Source organism: Capsicum annuum, chromosome 9, assembly GCF_002878395.1.
Source record: "Capsicum annuum cultivar UCD-10X-F1 chromosome 9, UCD10Xv1.1, whole genome shotgun sequence".
Taxonomy (NCBI): domain Eukaryota; kingdom Viridiplantae; phylum Streptophyta; class Magnoliopsida; order Solanales; family Solanaceae; genus Capsicum; species Capsicum annuum.
Window position 1 is genome coordinate 167,946,702 of NC_061119.1, and position 8,767 is coordinate 167,955,468.

The window sequence follows — 8,767 nt, forward strand, 5'->3', positions numbered from 1 at the left end:
ATGTTAGGTTGCTGCCCGAAGAAGGCATGTGCCATAAAACTCATTGTCCGAAATTGTGTTTTGCCGATAAGGGTATAATATTATTGTACGCTGGCGACGGTCATGGGGTGTAGCAGATTTAGATACTCCAATTCTTGTGGCAACTTGGGTTGGGGTCTTGGCCACCGAGTTAAGGGCGGATTCCATATAGCCCGTGGGGTAGCAGCTATGTAGGGTATACCACCTAACTCAGAAGTAATACAAAGATTAGAATTGCATTGATAAGATTGTTTTAAGATCATTTAACATTTTCCCATGTGTTTTTAAATTATTTCATGTACATTTTTTTATGACTTGCTCTCACCTATGTTATATATATAAATTCATTATTTTAGATTGCTCTGCATACCAGTACATCTGTATTACCCTTTATATTTCAGGATCTGAGGCACAGTTCTGCGGTCCCACACATCAGTAGATCCGTGTGTGTCAGAAGTTGCAGTTGGTGAGCCTTCTCTTTTCCGGAAGGCCTGATTTTTTGATTTCAATGTTTCTTTCTTTTATGATCTACTGGGATCCTTGTCCAAGTTTTATTTCAAACTTATGTTGGATCTTGTGATATTAGAGATTTCGCAGATGGGTGTTATATGTCTAGAATATTCCAAAATAGACTTGATCTCACAATCAAAGACCCCAACTTGCCTACTTGTCTGAGGATGGAAAAGTGTTGCCCCATTTTGTTTTGCATCATATTTCTCAAGAAAGTTTTTGAATAGATGATTACAAAAGTGAGAGCTTCCATCACTGATAATTTCCCTTGGTGTCCTAAATTTAGAAAATATATTCTTTCTCAAGAATGTTATGATACTCTTCCCTTTGTTGTTGGAAGAGCAACTTCCTCCACCCATTTGAAACAAAGTTAACAACCTCCAAAATATAATTCATACTATGAGAGATAACAAATGGTCCATGAAGTCAATACCCCATACATTAAACAACTCAATCCAAGAATAATGCTCATTGGACGTTCTTGCCTTTGCGAGATGTTTCCTTGCCTTTGACATTAGTCACAAACCCTTGCATAGTTATGTGAATCTTTCTCAATGATGGGCCAATAATATCCATATTGCAAAATTTTGTACTCAATCCATGCATCAATATGATTATCTCAAATTGGTGATGAATGACATGCCTCTAAGACACTCATCATCTCAACCTTGGGAACATATTTTTGAATTACTCTATCTACATAATTTCAGAACAAGTATGTCTCATCTAAAATGAATTTTCACACATCATGCATAAACTTCTTAGATTGTTGAAATGACAAATCTTCAATAACCACATCACATTAGATAATTCTTAAAGTCTGCAAACCAAGTGATCAAATTTTGCGATGTAGCTAATACATGTTCATCCAAAAGAGCATCATCAATCTCATGCTCATCCTTCAGTTTTAGCATGGCCTCTTCTTCAAGGCACAATAAGTGATCAACCACTTAATTCTTAGTCCCCTTTTGGTTCTTGACCTCAAAGTCAAATTCCTGCAATAAAAGTACCCGATGAATCAACGTTGGTTTTGTATCCTGCTTTTGTAATATGCATAATCAGTTTTTTACCAAGAAAATAAGATTGAGGTTTCTCAAATTCCAACTCCACAACAAGAAACTTTTGTTCAGTCACAATGTAATTTTTTTAGTAGGGTCAAGTGCTTTAATAGCATAGTAGATGGGATGTAAGATCTTTTCTCACTTTTGCCTAGGATTGGATCTAGTGCCATGCCACTAACATCACTCATAACCTTAAATGACAAGGACCAATTAGGAAATATAATAATACGAGATGAAATCAACTTCTCTTTAGGCACTCAAATACCTTCATACATGCATTACCAATCTGCTATTTGAATAAAATAGGAATGACTCGGCTATCCCATCTAGCCAAGCTAGAAGATTTGATATAAATTAGATAAAATTAATACAAACTTCACCTTCTTATCTAATAACTTGCACAAAGGATTTATAATTTTAGAAAAGTCCTTGATAAATCTTTGATAGAAACTAGGATGCCCTAAAAAGGTATGAATACCCTTCATAGAAATTGGTGGAGGTAATTTTTAAATCACCTCAATCTTTACCTTATCAACTTTAATTTCCTTTTTTGAAATCTTGTGGCTAAGCACTATTCCTTCTTTAACCATGAAATGACCCTTCTCCCAATATAGAACCAAGTTACAATCCTCACATCTTCTCAAAACACTAGTAAGATGTGCCAATCAATCCTTAAATAAATCACCAACAATCAATAAGTCATCTATGAATACCTCAATAGTTTCCTCATCCATGTCAAAAAATATAGCCATCATACAACACCAAAAGGTTGTGGATGCATTACACAGACCCAAAGGCATCCTCTTGAATGTGAAAGACCCATATGAACAAGTAAAAGTGGTCTTCTCTTGGTCTTCGAGAGTAATAGAATTTGATTGTAACCTAAAAAATCATCAAGAAAATAATACCATCCTCTACCACCAAGATGTTCTAACACTAGATCTATAAAAGGCATCAAAAATTGATCAATCTTAGTTAATGCATTCAACTTTCTATAGTCCATGCAAACATGCAAACCAGTGAATGGCCTTATAGTAATAAGCTCTTTTTCAAATTTGGAACCACAATGATTTCACCCTTCTTTGGTAAATATTGGATTGGGCTCACCTATTTACTATCTACAGTGCTTGATGATATTTTTCTTCACCACCTTTTGCATAGGCAAATTTAATTTCCATTAATGATCAGGACTAGGCACATAATCTAACTTAAGTTTTATTTTGTGCATGCAAATTCCAGGCTAAATTCTAATGATATCAGCAATGGACCATCCAATGGACCTCTTGGACCACTTCAATACCGACACCAAAGTTTCAACTTGTTAATTTACCAAATCAGCTGCAATAATAATTAATAATATATTGTTATCTCTCAAAAATGCGTAATGAAGATGAGAAGAAAAAGCTTTAAGTTCCAAGATAAGAGGCTCATCAATAGAAGTCTTAGCTGGTAGGGTCACTCTATTCTGTAAATCAAGATATCTCTTCTCGATGTATAACTGTATGAACCCCTACCTTCAAGTCCCCTAATAATCTCATCATAACTCTTAATATTATCAATCTCAAAATTCATAATTGTTGTTGCAAGGGCCTCGACTCTAAGTCTCTCCTCAATTGGAAATACTAATATATCCTTATCAACTATATAGATCACAAAAATCACCCGCATATCTTTTGTCTGCTTCATGGATTGGCATACGTTAAAGGTAACCTATTCATTATTCAATCAAAACTTTATTTACCTCGTCTCCATATCAACCAATGCAAACCCAATCACAAGGAATAGTTTCCCCAAGATAATAGAAACCTCAAAGTCAAGGATGGCAAAATAAGTTAGGAAGATAAAGGATGCAACCCTCACCAGAACATAACACAAGATTCCCACCGACTTCTTTACAGTGCGGTCTACCATGAGAAGTCCCATCAAAGTTGATTTAGAAAACCTAACCCAGTTGTCTATAAACTGCTAGCAACATCAAATTATTAACACCTAAATCATACAAAGCTTTTGCAAAGTTGAAAGACGCAACTATGAATGGGATCGTGAACACTCCAAGATTTTTTTTCTTCATAACCAAAGATCTAGAGGCTATTTCACTACAATGGTTCATATTGTCAATGGGCTTAAAAATCATTGTCCTCTTCTTTATCACAAAATCTTTTATAAATTTTGCATAACCTGGCATTTGTTCTAGAGCCTCAATAGGAGGGATATTCACTAACAACTTCTTTCGTATGGAATAAACTCTTGGTACTTTCCCCTCTTCAACTATCTTCTTTAGTCTTTGCAGAAGAAGATAAGGAGGTTGTAGAATTGGAGACAATACTTTCAAAAACACCTTGTCCTTCCTCTTTTTTGCCTTTGACTCATGGTTATAAACTAGAGGCTTTTCAAGTGTATCATCATATATCACTAATTCTTTAGATTTGATAACTTTCTCATTATTGATGATCACAGGTACTACCTCAATCTTAGCAATCATGGGAATTTGTGACTCAGTGGTCATCTTACCACTCCTAGTTGTAATATCCAATAAATGACCTTTATTTTTTTAATTTTAGATGGTGTTTCTGAAAAGTGTACCCTTGTTGACGTTGATTTAACATGATGGGCATCTGACCAAATTATTTCTCAAGATGTGTTGTGGTAGTAGCATATAATTTAACCTTCTCATTCATTCCTAAAATATCTTTCTTAATCTCCTTAAGGTAGTATTTCATTTTCTCTATCGCTTTCACAACCTTTGCAAGCATGTCTTTCATACTTGAATTGTTTGAGCTTGCATCATGATTTCTAGGTGGAACATAAAGGCCATTATTATCCTTGCAGTCATTCTTTCTCCTCTAATCATCATCTTTATCCTATTCCTATCTCTATATCCCTACCAGTTGTAATTGTTATCTCCATAATAGTTCTAACCATGATTCCCTTGCCTAGAGTCCTAATTGTTTGAGTTAGACCCTTATCCCTTGGTTCAGAAACCTGCCACCTCTCTGTCTAGATACTTTGCCTTTATTTTAGAATCTTAATCTTCATACTTAGGTGCCTTACCTTATAAACTAATTGCAATCATCTTTTTCACTTCTACTATTGTAAATTACTTCATAAGCAACCAAATCTTAGTCTTCAGCTGTATTAACTAAGCTACCAAATCATCTAACACTTGTTGCTTTGCGGATGCTCCAATTGCTTAAATTCTTACGAATCTGTTTGCATCTCTAGTATGCCAACTTTGGTTGTTTTTTGTGATTTGATATAGGATCTCAGAAGTGTGCTCCTAAAATAAACTCGTGAATGACCCACCAGTGATAGGGTCTTCTATAACCTTGGTGTTAGAATTCAAAGCTTTATAGAACATCTTAAGAAAGTTTTTACCAATTATCTTATGATTAGAAACATTCTATATCTTCTTCTTGAAACTCAATCAAGTCTCATATAATGCCTTCAAATACAACTGGATAAAGTTATATATCTTATCTTTCAACTAAAATATAGAAAATATCTATCCAAGAGCTAAGTCCTCAACTGATTCCAAGTAGTAATCGATCTACATGTAGCTCAACAACCATAATGTAGCCTCATCCTCAGCGAGGAAGAAAAAAATTCTAGTGTAATCGCCTCTTAACTTACTCCAGGTAGATTATATGATGTGCAAATAACATAGAGTTTATAACATACATGTCTGCATTATCAGTAAGAAGGCCTGAGAACACCCTCTTTAAGTGAAGCAAATGGACCATGGCAAAAGTGATGTCAAATTAGTCCCTGAAGCAATTCTGGTGGAATAATAGCACATGTTTCCACCAGCTCCAAATATTCAAATAAACCTTATAATGGAAGAGATACTATTATAGAATTTGTTGCCCACTATGCTTTCTCCGTCTCTCCTTCTCATCAAGTGCAACTAGATGATTTACTTTATTTTGCCTAGCCGTTTCTTCCCTAATTGCTCGTCTGGAAGCTCCTTGCCTAACATTCTTCTCAGCAATCAATCGACTAATAATTTATTTTGAAGTCTCCTGACCATTATGTTGAGGTAGTGGCTGATTCAAAATTATAGCATCATCATGAACTACCCCAAGAAGGGCTCTTTGATTATGAACTCCTTTATTAACCATCCTTTAATTAGTTTTCAAAGTTCTCTAAAGTTTTGTATCAAGTGGAATCAGGGGATTATCTTGACTATGAGAGTTAGGCATACGCTAGTGTGCACCCTAAAAACAATATAAAAGTAAGATCAGGAAACAACAACTAACAACTCCAACAAACATAATCAATTAACTCCATAACCGTATTTCCAAGCAATAATGCTAAAATTTAATATCCCTAAATTACATCTCTAAATAAATTATAAATTATTCCCTGATCCAATATAGAATCCAACTAGGTTGGGGTCAATCCACAAGAAATATGTAAAAATATTAATCAATATGTATGTTAAAAAATCAATAATAATTTCGAGCAAAAGAAAGGGTGTTTGTAAATAAATAAATCAGTAGTAACAGTTGTTGATTTATTGGATTTGCAATCAGTATAAGAGAGGCAATAGGACTGTGTTCCCTAACAACTTTATAACTTTGCAGGTTTTTCATACTTGGTGATCTCTCCTAAATTTGGATATGCAGAATCATTAGGTTATGTATACTTAGAAAAAATTTACACTCTTGTTTAATCTATATCCTCAAGTAATTTTTCTCTTCTTCTGAGTTTGCATTACTAACCCCTATCTTGGATCCCAGATTAACTCTCTCAGATTATCAGCTCAAGCTATTAAGTAGAGGTTGGTAGCTCTAAGTCTCTGTTATTCATCCCTTATTCCTATTTATTACTCATCCTTTTGTCTAGATTAAATATAAGTCAATTTCATACATTATACATTATCAAAAAGTAATCAAACCCAAGGAAATAACAATACATGCATAAACACCTATTGAGAATTACTTCACACTTCAGACCTTACTTCGTTAATACATCATGGTTTCCACAACCTTAGTTGTGGTTTTTAGTACTTTAATTTTCAAGAACATAATAAGAATTCTAATAAGAAAACATAATTATGAACTTACAAAAAAATAAGATAAAAAAACTCCAATATATCAGTTTGAATTAAAAATGTCAAAATTGATTTTTGTACTTACAAAACCGATAATATGTCTTGGAAGTAGTAATAGAACGTAAACTAATACAAAATACCAAATAAGATTATTTAGAGACAAAATAAACCCTATCCTAAAAATAACAGGATTTGCTGAGTCGGTTGTTTTAGACGATAGGAAGATATGATCGTGGTTAGATACCATGATTGTCCTTGGTGATCATGAGTTTAGCATGGACTTTGGCATCTTCGGTTCATGACTGGTACAATGCTTAGTACTAGTTCCTACTTCTAGGTATGAGCATACAATACAGTAGTCTGATTCTCTTGAACTTTAACTCCTACAAACTCTAAGTCTAAGCCTTTCTTCCACAATATTTTGGTACGATTGTACCATCAATGCATGGTTGTAGAGTAGATTGTCTAATATTCTTCTCACTTAATTTCCAGTCCATGCTTCCAGGACTTCTTTCCCATAATAAGGTTGTACGGTTTTGACATTAGTGAATGATTGTGATAAGCTTCTGTCTGATTATCTCGTAAGAGTCTCTCTACTGGTTCAATCTATGATAGCATGGTATGACCGTGGTTATATTCCATGATCATGGAATAGGTCTTCTGATGCCCTAAGTCCAAAAAAGCAGCACTTTTATTATCCAAACCTATTTGGCCTGCAAATACCCAAAAATATATTATAACTAAATAAAATAACCTTCATACTAATAAATATTCATAGTTTTAAGCATTGAAAGTATCATAAGTTCATGGAACACCAGTACCACGCTAGTACAATATAATTTTGATGATGTTGAGAAGACTGGTGTGCAAGATAAGAAGAAATAATGTGAACATCTTTCATTCATGCACTAACTCATATGTCTTAAATGTAATTATATTTTATATTCTTGCATATGTTCATGTTATGTTAAATTGCGTAGGAGGATCTAAGGTAGTATGTGGTCCCTTGTGTGGATTAGGTTAGAGATTAGAATCTATGGTTCTTTGAGAGAATTAATTATGGTAGGATATAATTGGTGGAGTTCTAATTTCATGGTGTGTGGTATTGTGATGTCTTATGATAGTAAGTCCCAAGAGGATTTGGGTGTTGGTAGTTTAAGAGTTGTAGATATTTTAAGAGTAAGGTAGTTAAGAGTAGAGAAAATTAATAAGTCATCAATTTGATAACTTATTAGCACCTTTTAAGCTTAAATTATCATGCTTTTCCATTGATTTGGTGTTAATCTCATGTGTTCTGCTTATTTTTGAATGTAAAGGTTGAAAATGAAGATGAGCAAGCCAATCAAGTTAATAAAAGGTCAACCATGAAAGGAAAATAGCCCTAAAGATCATATGGATGTGTTGGGAGACCACCCGTTCAAGCAGGTGGCCAAATTGGCCAAAATAGCCCCATCTGTGCCTAATCTTCTTTGGATCTGCTCTAGATCTTCTCAAGCAGATCAAGAGCACGGTAGCATTTTTGTAAATTAGGGCAAACATGAATATGGGGTTAAATAGGGGTTTTCATCTCATTTCCACCATTATTGAACATTATTGTACTACTCTTGAGCTAAGAAGACATTAGAGTGACTCTCAAGTGAAGAATTAGGGATTTTATTGAAGTTTTATTGAAACTAAAGCTTGGATTTAACATTCTCTTTATTTTATATGGATTAATTTGATGGAAATTTGGGTATATCTCTACTTTCTCTATGTATGAGTAGCTAATTCTTCTTCTTGAGGTTATGCTTAAACAGGTTGTGATTAGTGCATGGGTTTTATTTATTTGTCCTTCTAATTAGCTATTTTATATGGGTTTTGAGTTTATTCTATGTTTTAACTAAGAATTTTGGGTAAAAAACCCCAATTTCCTTAGAACCCATATTATCCTTGACAAAGAAATATGGGTGAGGAATGGGTGTGAACAATAACTTAAATTAGTTCATTTAGTAGAATCTCTTAGACATAAGGATGTTAATTAAGACCATTTGTGAGATTTGGTATCTTATTGAAAACATGATACTAATACCTCTAGATCTAGTCTACCCGTGACTTCTAGCTAAATTTTGATAGATAATCAAATATC

General features: G+C 33.9%; 1 long non-coding RNA gene across 1 annotated transcript; it reads left to right on the forward strand.

The window, feature by feature from the left end:
* The first annotated feature begins 416 nt into the window (after nt 1-416).
* Nucleotides 417-8,379, forward strand: LOC107842085. Its single transcript, XR_001665601.2, has 4 exons — nt 417-484; nt 6,173-6,223; nt 6,329-6,369; nt 7,959-8,379. It is a non-coding gene; the product is annotated as an uncharacterized LOC107842085 (long non-coding RNA).
* The last annotated feature ends 388 nt before the right edge of the window (nt 8,380-8,767 follow it).